Source organism: Sciurus carolinensis, chromosome 14 (genome assembly GCF_902686445.1).
Source record: "Sciurus carolinensis chromosome 14, mSciCar1.2, whole genome shotgun sequence".
NCBI lineage: Eukaryota > Metazoa > Chordata > Mammalia > Rodentia > Sciuridae > Sciurus > Sciurus carolinensis.
The window spans coordinates 2,025,926-2,038,752 of record NC_062226.1 but is presented as its reverse complement, the minus strand read 5'-3'; positions in this window follow the sequence as shown (position 1 = coordinate 2,038,752).

The following is a 12,827-nucleotide window of genomic DNA, read 5'->3' as shown; positions in this document are numbered from 1 at the left end:
TGCTGTCCTTCACTAGATCTAAAATGGTTTTGACTACGACCCTTTTCTCAGTTTCCCCTTCCCAGAACCCCAGAGGGCAGCAGTGCATTTCTGTGCATCCATTCTCCAGGCTTGTATTTTCCCCTTCTGTATCTTTTAGGAGAGTCCTTTCCCTGACTTTTTTTTTTCCAGGAGAAAATCACTGTATTCTAATAAACTCAAAGAACATCAGAACTGCTTGCTTACGGAGGGCACACAAACATTTGACCAGCCCCAAATTCTGACCCAACTCAGTGAACTTCCATACAGTTAGAACTCTCTTTTGCTGCCATTCAGAAACATGAAGCTATTAGGTGAGGCTTTACACTGCAGTTGTACATTGCATACTTTCACTGTCGATTATATTTTCATGCTAAAGTAACTTGGTCATCAAGTTTTCCACTTCTTCAGTTTGAGCCTCTCGATCAGACTAACCCGTTAGTAATTCTGCACTGCTTCAGCACCTCCTGGAAACCTCACAGAGCTTGACATCAGCCTGGTTCTGGGCACACTCCAAAGTGTTTTATTTCATAAAAGCAAGGGCCACCAAGCTGCTGCTGCTGTGCTGGCTGGGTTCCCCGAGGCTCCTGGTGGGTAATATTGGGCACTTCCTCCACTGAAGCCCCCCCACCATGGCATGGCCCGGCGTGTGCCCCACAGCAGAGCCCACAGCCACACCCACCGCAGTGGTCGCCACCTGGGCCACCAGACCTGACTGCCACGGAGCTGCAGCAGGTGAGCCCACTGCAGCTGGCGGGCTGCAGCTGGTGGCTGAGCTGCTGGTGTCGGCCCGGGCACAGCTCTCCTCTGAGGAGCCCGGCTGGCCGGGGCACCATGTACGAGGTGCGGCTCCGGCTTCCATGTAGCATGCTAACTGTGCGTCAGCCTGGCGTCCAGAAAGCGAAAGTGCGAGGTGCAGGCTAGCCCTTTTCCTAACTTTTTTTAATCTTATCCTTCAGTTCACTAATTCCCTCTGTAATTGTATCTAAACTTGTCAAACTGCCTTTGAGTTTTTCTAGGGTCGTGCTTTTTATTTCTAGGAGTATTTTGTTCCTTTCAAGCAGGTTCATTCTTTGTTTATGTACTCCAACCTCTTTTATTTTTTGTATGAAACATTCCTTTTACTCTCTGGTTCTGATAGTTCCAGTATCTGAATTTTTTGGCTGACCTGATTCTACCACCTCCCATTTCTGTTGGCTTCCACTCACAGTGCCTCGTTGCCTTGTGTTAGGAACAAAAATCTTTTGCTCTTATTTTACAGATGAGAAACGGAGAACAGGGACAATGCCTAACTCACTTATAACCAGTAAATCACAGATTCAAACCTTGGCAGTCAGGCAGCTGACTCTAAGGTCCATGATCTTAACCTCTATGATTCTCAACACCGGATGGTAATTAGTGAATTCCTTCATTCATTTTTCCTTCATCAGCTACTCACTGAGCTCCTTCTGTGTGTCAGACACTGTTCAAGACCTGGAGACGCAGCAGGGCAGGAGAAAGACATCCCCACCCTCAGAGCTGGCACGCCTGCAGGAGCGGGCCCAGGGTGAGTGGAGGGCCCTCGGGAGCCTGCCAGCGTGAGCAGAGTCCTTCCTGCAGAGGCGCCACAAGGAGGCAGCGGCAGGGCCCACCGCTGTGGTCAGAGGAACCCGTGCCCACACTGACCACTCAGGCTGAGTCTCATGGCGGCGGGTCCCTCTGCTGAGTCCCTGAGACAGAGCCCAGGCCTCTGCGGAGGTAGCAGCAGGAACAAGTCCCCTAAACCAGGGGAACACAGAGGCACAGAGAAGGCCTGCCGCTTTCTGGAGGTCTGTGAGCCAGCTGACATTTGAACACTGCTGTTTCCAGTCTTCTCCTTGAAGGCAAATGCTCCGACAGGGACTCAGCGCTGGATTCAGGGAGGGCAAAGGTCCCTGTGGCTTCTCCCTGCTGGTCACACTGGAGGGCATCAGGAGGAGATGGCAGGCACTGGCTGGAAGGCCGGTTCTGCCCTAACCTGGCAGGCCTCACCAGAGGCACCATGGAGCTAAGTACCTGAGAGGCTTTGGGAAATGAACACATTTCCCCAAATTCTGCAAGCCAAGAGGTCTTGACCTCTGTCCTGTCACCTGGAGGACCACAGGTCCCCTGAAGCACCCTGACACCTTTGAGAAGTGGACCTTGGTCAGCGGAGCTCCTGGGGAGGGGTGGACTTTCCTCAGCGTGTTGTCCAGGGAGCAGCTGGGCACAGCTGCATCTTGAGGACACCCCCCAGCCCCGCCTGGAACACAGGGTCAGACACCATTCCCAGCACGGGCCCCGCTCCAGCAGGCCAGGCACGGGGACGGCATGTCCTGGGGCTTAGCTGGCCCCGTCCCAGCGCAACAAAGCAGTCCCTCTGCAGCCTGCAGCCCTGCGGGTGAGGGGATGTCTCCAGCCCCGAGACAGAGGAACGTGCGAGCTTTGGCTGAGGCCTTCCCGAGCGGGTGCTGTCCACAGCAGGGACAGGGTTCCGGTGTCTCCCAGAGCGTGGCAGAGAGCTGGAGAGGGCTTGAAAATGTCAAGAATCTCGCCACAGCTCCCGTGACTGTTGAGGAGCCACTGTGGTTAAAGCTGTCCCCAGATCCTGCACACACACCAGGGTAGCCAAGACTCCCCTCCAGCGGACAAGCCTGGTGCGGGGAAGCTGCCCTCCTCCCACACCTCTCAGCACACGGTCACGTCCCCACTCACCTGGCTTGTGATTCTTGCTCAAAAAATTCCCACAGCATCAGCTGTCAGTGTGTCACACAGGTGGCCTCCCCTGCTGGTAGCCTGCCTCTGTTCTGCCTCAAGTTCCCTCCAGGCATGCAGTTCAGGCCTCTGTGTGTGTACGTGTGCACATGTGCATGGGTGTGCGTGTGTATGTGTGCGCGTATGCACCATTGACATCTTTTTTTTTTTTTTTTTTGGTACCAGATATTGAACCCAGAAATGCTTAACCACAGAGCCTCATCCCCAGCCCTATTTTATATTTTATTTAGAGGCAGGTCTCACTGAGTTTCTTGGGGACTCACTAAATTGCTGAGGCTGGCTTTGAACTCACATTCCTCCTGCCTCGGCCTCCCAAGCTCTGGGATCACAGGCATGTGCCACCATGCCCAGCCACCATTGAGATCTTTTGGGCTTCAACTCAGCCTCTCCCACAGCCCCCTTGCCAGCCCTCCCTGCACGGACCCCCTCTGCAAATCACTCATTGTGGGGGTGTCTGCCTACCTGGCAGATGCCCAGGGAGCTAGGACCCAGCACACTCCTCACCCCTGCCGTCAGCCATGGTCAGGGGCTTGTAGGGCCTCCTTCATTTTAGACTTTTACTGCACCAGCAACACATAAGTCAGCAACGATTCCAAGTTGGGTTGGTTCAAAGCAGCCATCCGACTTTTTCACAAATGTCCCCAGTCACTCACACGTGTACAGATAAACAAAAAGACCACCAGAATCACCTGGGCCACAGATGTTGGTCTCTGGGTCATTCCTGTGGGGCTACCATTCCCAATTCACTCCTCGTAGCAAGTGGTCCAACCCTTGCCCACTCCAGTGCAGAGGAGTCAGGCAGCACGCCCAAAGCCAGGAGCGGCTGGAGAGAAGGGAGCCCGGCTGGGCGGGGCGCCATGGACGCCCTTCCCCGCGCACACAGACACCGGCATTGCAGGGTCGGGATCCGTGGGGTCTTCAGAGCCTGCCTGTCAGCCTCCCAGTCCTTGTCACTCCACATCTTCCTGGCAGGCGCTCCCGGGAGGGGAGCTGGGAGGGCTGCCTACCCGCCTCAGCCAGCCAGGCCCCAGGAGCTTCCCAGGGCCTGGCTGCTGCCCCTCCCCGACTGGCCTGGCAGGAGCCAGGCAGCTCAGCTCCGGGTGCGGGGAGTCCAAGTCGGCTGCGGTCTCCCTCCCAGAGGCCAGGGCCCGTCCAGGTTGTAGTCTGCACTTCAGGCCAGCCATCTCGGGGAAGCGAGGGGCCCGTGGCAGTGAGAACACAGTCCTGGACCTTCTGACACACGAGGTTCCTAACCACGGGAGCCCCGAGGGCCAGGGCCCCGAGCGCCTGGCAGAGAAAGCACTATGTCCTTGAGCAGGGGACCTGGCGTCAGAGACAGTGCCGCCAGACTGCACGTGGCCACGGGGGTGGGGATGGCCCAAGGTATCAGTGCCAGGGAAGAGTGCGGTGTCCCCGCCCAGAAGGAGGGAAGCCTGGACAGCAGCACAGGGACCCTGGACACTCACCTTTTATTCTGACAAATGCGATTCCTGTGGGAAAAGGCGAGGGAGCTGAGGACTGAGGCCTGAGGCCTCGGCCCTCCTGCCCTGGGTGCTCGGAAGCACAGTTCTGTGCTCTGGGGAAACAGTGGGGTCTAGCATCAAGCCCACGAGCTGCCAGACCTCTGAGCTCCAAACCCCACAACCGCAGGGGCTCAGGGGGCTGGGCTGTGCGGCCCGCGTGGGGCTCCAGGGCTGCAGAGCCCCTGTGAGCACGCATGCTCGCCAGCCTGGTACTCTGGGAGCCCCTCACTTGGCAAGGCCTGTCCAACAAACCAGGTGGCAGTCAAAGGCCTTCCCTGGACTCAGGAGAGTCCCTCAGCTCGGAGGGGCCTCTGGGCCATCACCTGTGAAGTGCACAAGGCCACCCCTAACAGGACCCAAGAGCCTGTGGCCAGGGGCTAGGAGGAGAAGACACCATGTGTGGAGGTGCTAGCCTGGTGATTCACGGCTGAGCGGTGTCCAGCTTGGGGACAGAGCCCACATCACGCCAGCCAGCCCCCTGACCCCACCCACAGCAAGGCCTCTGCCTGGACAGAGGAGGCCTCCTTGGCCCCATCCCCACACTGCTCCCCGGAATGTCCACGTCCTCCCTGCGTCCAGACCTGCCAGCCAGTCCCTCTACAGACATCGGGAACCTGGAATCCATCCTACAGGCTGAGAAAGCAAACGCTGCTCCTTATCAGCGCATTTCCTGACAGTGGGTCCCCCAGCCGCAGAGGCCTCTGCACAGGAGCGTGCTGGACAACAAGGACAGGGTGGGACTCAGTGGCTCAAGCTCAGGGCCCCAGGGTGGGTGTGGGCCAAGCACCTCAGACAGACGCTCCGCTTCTTCCAGGATAAAGCCTTCAAATGTGGGGGACAGGTAGGCGCACCATCCACTTCTTCACCTGGGATTGTGATATAATTACAAACACATGGCCATCCAGGTAGCGGAATCAACTAGAAGCCAGACCCTGGCCCTGAGGCACACAGCTGAACGCCCACAGGGCACCTCCACGTGGTGCCCACGCCCAGGCGGACACTGAGTGTCCAAGGCTGGGCTGCCTGCCATCTCCATGCTCCCCCAGGCTCACCTGCCACCTGCAGTCCTTTCTCCACAACCAGCACCAAGCTGCCACCCAGGCGGGGGTCAGGGACAGCCATACCTCGGTCACCCAGTGGGCCCACCTAGCCTTTGCTCTGGGCTCAGGTGTGGCCCCCTCCTCTGGCAGCCTGTCCCCACTCCCGGCTGACTTCAGCTCCCCTGGAGCCTCGGCCATCTGCACTGGTCTTCTGTGCTCTGCCTGCTGCCCGTGGCTCTGGGGTTCTCCTCTCCCCACCACGGCTGGAGTTCCTCAGGGCAGTGTCCACCAAAAGCACTTGACTGATGAGTGGACGTTCCAAGAGGGCAGCGGGAACAAGGAGGCCTCTGCCAGGCAGGAAGGGGAAAGCTCACCGCGCCGCACTCCCATCCCAGGGGCCCGGGGGCCCAAGGGCCAGGGTGCAAACCCCAGGGCTGCCCCTTCGTCCCCATCCACAGAGCTGCAGGAAGTTCCCAGCCTCGTGCCCAGGGTTCAGCCTCCCTGCCTCAAGGGTGGGGTCTGCTCCAGGAGGCCGGGTGGGTGGGATCTAGGCACATCCTACCAGGTGCTCAGGATGGGAGCCCCCAGGGCAGCTCCCACGGCCACCAGCTAGCCAGGACCTGCCACCCTCCACAACCTGGAGCCCACCTGGCCAGCACCTGGGCAGTTTTCAGTGAGGTGAGTGGAGCCCATAAAGCCAGCAGCAGAGTGGACATGTGAAAGGAAACCATTAGACCCACTGCCTCCTGGTTCTGCTGGGAAGGCCCAGAGGTGGGGAGGAGAGCCGTGTGGGCAGATCCATGGGTCGCCCCAGCCCCCAGCGAATCCTCCTCGGAGAGGAGCCTGGGCAGCCCACTGGGCCTCTCCCCAGGACTGGGACAGACATCTCTGGGCCTCAGTTTCCTCTCCTGTAAAATGGGAGGCCACGCTCCTTTGCTATTACCGATGAAGTGGGAGAAGGGTCACTGTGTTCAGCCGCGGCTATTGTCAGACCCCCTCCGTCTCCCAGCAACCCCAGAGGCTCACCCCCAGGGCGCCGGCCACAGCTGGGCTCCCCAGCTCCCACTTCCCTGGTCCTGAAGTGCCCCCAGGCCTCCCAGCAGAACATTTTTGACATACTCTAAATCCTCAGCAAAACAAGATGAGAATTCAGTGATTGCTTTTGGCGAGGAGTCCACGGGCCAGCTCAAGGGCCAAAAATAACCCAGGGGAAGTGTCCCAGGCCACCTGCGGTTTGAGGGGCTCCATCTGGGCTCTGTCTGAACACAGGGCCAAAGTGGTCCTGGCCTGACCTTGCCGCCAGCCAGCCAGAACAAGCTGGGAGACAGCCGGGGCCGTGGGCAAGGGAGGACGGCGGGACAGAGCAAGCCCGTCACTCAGCACACTTCAAGCCAGGAAGTGTCCAGCCATCCGGAAAAGTGTAATGTCATACTTTAGCAAGAAAAGCAGCTGTTATGCTACTTACCGGCCACAGATAGTTGGCAGTGTCCCGGGAGAGAGTGTTGGCGGGCCGTGAGGAGGCAGGGATGCCAGGCTGGCAGGCAGGCATCCATCCGGCCCCTTGCCCCTCAGCTCCCCAAGGCCTGGCCAGCCCTGCACTGAGGCAAGGAACAGAGGCTCCCGGGCCGAAGTCACACAGCGAGGACTCGAGCTCAGACCACCCGGCAAACACCCCAGGCAGAGTGGGCAGGGACCCTAAGCAGGACACACCTGAAGCACAAGGAGCCTCGGGCTGGGGAGGAAGCAGGGGTCCCCCAGGGCCCAGCTCCCACCCGCAGACATCTCCCCACAGAGCTCCTGTGGCCACCCCTCACCACCTGCCCACCTGCCCATCTGCTGTCCCTGTGTGGAGAAGAGGGTCTCCTGCCTGCCACCCAGTCCCACCTCCCCGAGGCCTGGGAGCTGCGTACTCCGGGCCGTTTTCCATTCCCGCCTGCAGAGGAGGTGGGGCCGTGCCAGGCACAGCCCTGGCTCCAGGCTGCACTTGTTCTCGGACCGGTGCCTGACTCAGGCTGCCCGGGTCAAGGAGCCCGGCGTCCTCCCACCCGGCTGCCCTCCTCCTCCCGTTGTGCTTCTCTGAGCTGACCACTGGCCCCAAGAGAGTCAGCCAGGCAGCAGCAGCCAGACCACTGGCCTCCAAGGGTGATTCCGTGGAGGGGCCCAGTTCCGGAGCACTGTGCTCCACAGCCCAGGAAGCAGCCCGCACAGCCCTACCGGAGGGGGCAGAGGACCCCACTCCTGCGCTGCAACTAGAGAGGGACAGGAGGCTGCCCAGCCCCTCTCCTAACCACATGGAGCAGCCTCTTCCCTGAGGGGAGGCCTGCCTTACCCTCTGGGTCGCTGGCAGAGAGGGGGCCAGCTTCACTGCGTGCCAGCTCCCAGAGTTAAACACGCACACACACAGGCACAGACACAGGGTCACACACTCGCACACACACCCTGGAGGCGGCCGATCCCAGTGCCTCCTTGCCAACAGCTCAAGGAGTGCCCTGCCAGCCCCGCCGGGACTCCGACGTGCCCAGACCATCACCAGGCCCATCCGGCGACCTCCAACCCCACAAAAGCACACGTTTTCCTAACCTCACAGGCAGCCCCCGGAGAAGCGGCAATGGAGGCAGGAGACAGGCAGCGAGAGCCCAGGCACACCCTCAGTGTTTATTAAACGGGTCACTGAATCCTACAGGACAACATCTTCCTTGCAGATGCGATTCCTCCTGGCCAGGCTGTGCACAGAATGCTGAGCTTGCCCCTGGGACTGGTGGACAGGGCCTGGCACGTGAGCCCCCAGGAGCCGAGCAGAGGGAACGCTGGCCACAGGAAACATGTCGGAAGCCACGGGCATTTTCACAGGCCCCGGTCAGAATGCTCGCACATGGGCCTGGGCACACACCGCCTTGTCTGCCTGGTCCTCTCGTGAGCGCTGGCCCGCAGGCAGGGCCCAGACCCGAGGTGGCCAGGTTGAGAGAGGCTTCCCCCACCTGCCTATCTCCGAGGGTGCTGCTCCTTGGCTTCCTTCATTCCCCAGGTCTTGACAGCCCTGGCCAAGGCCAAGGCCACCACAGCAGGGCAGACTCCTACAGTCCTCTCTCCTGGCCCTAGAGCAGGAGGGGCAGGGGCCAGAGGCTTGGCTCTGCCTCTGGCTGCCTCTAAGACAGGGCAAAGAGGGACCGCGGGCTGGGGTCCCCACGGGCCCAGCCCACCGACAGACTCTAACAGATCTTGCTGTGAGTCACCAAGGCCACCCCAACCCCAGAAGCTCGGCCACAGCTGACAAGGCTCAGCAAGCAAGGCAAGAGTGGAAAGCCACAGCGAGCAGGAGCTCAGGCCTATCCCCACATCCCTTCCTGCTGAACCGTGCAGAAGCTGTGGTAGCCCTGGGCCTTCACCCCTGCAGTGCTCCCACTTGAAGGGCCCATTCCCAAATCTCAGGGCTCCACCTGCGTCCCCTTCCCCCAGCAAGCCTCTGAGACCTCCCGCAGCCCTGCCCACTTGCCAGTGTCCTGCCCCAGGGCAGGCAGGGCCAGGTGCTTGACTAGAGACTGTCTGTAGGCAGGACAGAGGGCCCTACCCCAGCCCAGACACACAGGCATGTGCTTTGGCTTCCAAAACTGGAGGAGGAGGAAGCAGCACCCTCCACCAGGACCCTGGGATAGGCAAAGGGCCTCACTGTGGCCCTCCCCTCCCCATCTGTTCCTGGGGGACCCCAGAGACCCTCAGCTCCCCCAAAGGAAAGCCAGCAGCCGAGGAAGGACAGGCTTCCAGTCTCTGACCTCCCATGGTCTGATCCTCTGCCTGGGACAGCACCCTGGGACTCCTGGGTACCCACACCCTCACCCCAGCCCACCCGCCCCTCCCTGACCACAGGCCACTGCAGCCTGGCTTACCTGGCAGCCTCCACACCCTGTGGCCAGCCTGGGCCTTGCTTTCTGGATAGGCCCGTGCACCTGCGGCTTCTGGCTCCCTGTTTCCACAGAGTCTGCACATAGTACGCTCTGGAGAGCGGTTTGCTCCTGAGAGACAGTCTTGGAGCCTTGGGGTCCAGTGCACAGGTCCCCCACATCTGGGAGTGCAGTCAGAGACGGGGCTGTTGAGGGGCAGGGGTCTCAGTGCCCAGGCGAGGACCCTGGCAGCTCCCGCTGCCCTCCAGCTGCTGCCCGTCCCTTCTTTCCCATGAGTCTGGTAGGGAAGCTAAGGTGCACAGATGGGGCAAGACGGTAATCAGTAAATGATAAGAACAGTTCTTGCTACGACAGGGGCTTGTGCTTCTCTACAGTCTCAATTTCTTCCACCTTAAAAAATGAAAACGACTTTGGATGCACCCTGACCTAGGCCACCTCAAGGGGCCATGAAACAGATGGTGCAGTTCTACCCTCAGCCACCAGGTGGCGGCCAAGACCAGCACACCCTCCCTCTGCCCTCCTCCAGCTCCCTCCAGGGGCTCCCCGGGTCTCTGTGGTAGCGGGAGCCCACCATGCCCAGATGGCCAAGGAAGGCCTGCTCACTGCGGGGCCCTCCCACTAGTGCCCAGAAGTGGATATTGCCATCTCACCTGAGGACTGGGAAAACCAGCCCCCAGAGGGAGAAGGGACCTGTGAACCAGCGTGTCCCCAGTCACTGACTGACTTCACAAACGGCTGCAGTCACTCAGCTTTATCTGCAGTACCCAGAACGGCCTTGCAAAGATGAGGACCCAGCCAAGACCCCAGAGCAACCTGGGGAAGGAGGCCAGTTGAGCCTGGCCTGGCTGAGGGCCTTCGGGGGCCTGGGCCCTCAGACCAGCCCCAGATGACTGCGGAGCCACAGGGGACTCCCGGGGGCAGAGGCTGAGTGGGCTGGGTGCTGGTGGGGACCGGAAGGCCAGCCGTGCCGCCAACCCCACCTGGGAAGCCACGATAGCAGGCGGCTTGGCAGGGCTGCTCCACACCAGCCAGGAGGACAGCAGGAGGAACAGCAGGACCAGGGCCACCGCCAGGGCCACTGAGGGCAGCAGGTCAGAGTCCTCAGGACCAGGCGCGGCATCGCCGGGGGCGTCCCTCAGGGCCTCGGGGGCCCCGGACAGCTGGGTGTCAGAGACCTTCTCCCCTGGGGGCCCTGGGCGGCCCATCTGTGGAAAGGAGGGTGGAGAGGCAGGTCCCTCTAGATGACCCCGCCCGCCTCTGCCGGCCCTACTCAGGGAGCCCTGTAAGGTGGGATGGCGGCCACAGGGAGATGGCAAGGACCAGCTGAGGCCCACTGGCTTCACTCCCACCGCCCCACTGTCCCCTGAGATGACGGAGCTGGAAGGTTAGACGCGGCCCGCGGCCGCCTGCGGAGCCTGGCCCCCTGCCAGGGGTCGTGGAATGCAGCTGGGCAGTCAGACTGGTCTGAAGAGACCTTTGTAGAGCCTGAGAGCCGCCTGCAACCAGTGCCCTCTGCCCAGACAGCACCGCCGGCCGCCAGGCCACAGCCCAGCAGGAAGGAGGTGCCTCAGAAGCCCTGGAGTTGGGCAGGGGCATAGTGACAGCCCAAGACCACCAAAGTGGCAGGACCCTCCTCTGGACAGGGACAGAGTTCAAACTGGGTCATCTGTTAAGAACCAGCAATCAGGGTGGCCTCTGTGCAGGACTGGACCCTCAGGTTGGACCCCAGGCCTCTCCAGCCACCCTGGGTATGCTGTTCGTTCACAAGCCTGGAAGTTCTGCAGGGAGTTACCTTCCAGCCCCAGGGGTCCCACATCCTGGAGGCCCCTCCCCAGGGACACCGTGGCAGGCAGCATCCTTCTTTCCTCTGTGGAACCCACCTCCTGGGGCCTCCCTCCGGGGGGCTGGAGCCAAGCTGCAGGGAAGGAGGGACCCAGCCAGGAGTTGTTCCTCCACCTCACTGTGGGTGTGTCCAGGGGAGTGGGGCAGCAGACGTCCCAGGTCACAAAGAAGAGCAAGGGCCCCCTCCTAGGCCAGCCTCTAAATTGAGGCTTCCCACAAGGGGGAGCAGTCGCTCAGGGAGGGGAGAGGCTCAACTTCAAGTCAGCAAGGGCTTCCAGGTGTCCCGCTGCCCGGCCCCGAGCTGAAGCAGAGGAGGAGAGACACCTTCCCAGAGGCCAGGTCCCCAAGCACCCTCCGAGGACAGTCCCAGAAGAAAACAGGTGCCATGCCCAGCAGGGGAGGGCAAGGCCCACAAATGTCCTTGTAGAAGGAAACTATCCTTGGAGGACAAGGCGTCCATCTCAGGGTTCATCTCAAAAGCAGAGATGCTAGCAACAGCCTTAATCCTGCAACAGGTTCACCAGTGTCAAGGGCCATCTGCCCGCAGCCTCACAGTTGTCCATCAAAGGGTGGAAGGACAAACTGCTGCTCCCCCATCTGTGTGGCACTGTGCGGCAAGGACAGGCACCAGCCTGGGACCACCACCGGGAGGAGCCTGTGGGAAAGGAGCTCTGCCTGCCACTCCCTCCCAGGCCCCGACCCAGGGACCTGCCCCAGGGGCAGGTGGACTCCGAGGGCCCAGAGGACGCTCCAGGGTGGCCGCCACTTAGCCGTCAAACCCATCAGCAGGTACACAAGATGAGCTCATTTTCTCATCGGTAAAGCCCACCTTAAGAAAGTTGATTTCCTTCATTTTTTAGACAAATAGAGTTGATTTTAAAAAATACATTCAAAAGAACCGGAAACAAGAGAACCGTTCCATTTCTACGAGGTGCAAGAGCAGGACTCTGGCCCACGGTGCGGAAGCCGGGGAAGGGTGCCTGGAGGGGAACAAGGGCTCTTCCTAGAGCGTTGGAACCGCTCCTGACGGACGGGCACTTGGACCACTCACTGAGCCGCATCTGGGGGTCGAGATCTCCCTTTTGAGAGGTGGGAGTGAGCCCCAGGGAAGGCCATCAGGAAGTCATCCTGCGCCAGGGCTCCCGGGCCAGAGAGCACGTTCTTGGAGAAAACGCACATTTCTGTGAAGTGGAGACTTCTGTGCAGGGCCACTTGGGAGACAGGGGAAGGAGGGACCGGCGTGCCCGGGGACCCGTGTGCGAGAGGGCTGTGGCTGCCCTTCGCTACTTTCCCTACTCTCCTGCTACAGTTCTGACGCTACTTTAAGAAAAGGGAATTGAGACTTTTTTTTTTTTTTTCCTTTTTCTGGTACCTTAACCACTGAGGTATCCCCCGGCCCCCTGCTTTTTAAAAATTATCATTTTGAGACAAGTTTGGTTTCTTTACTAGTTTTTTTTTAGTTGCTGATGGATCTTTATTTTACTCATTTATTTATACGTGGTGCTGAGGGTCAAATCCAGTGCCTCACACATGCCAGGCAAGCGCTCCCCCACGGAGCCACAGCCGGCCCACTGCCCGCTTCTTGACAAGTTCTTGCTAAGTCCTTAGTGACTCAGGACATGCTGAGACTGGCTTTGAACTTGTGGCAGGGATTACAGGTGTGTGCTGTTGGCAGGAATTGAAATAAACAAACAAACAAAAAAGCTCTACCATTTTGATAGCTGAAATTTGGA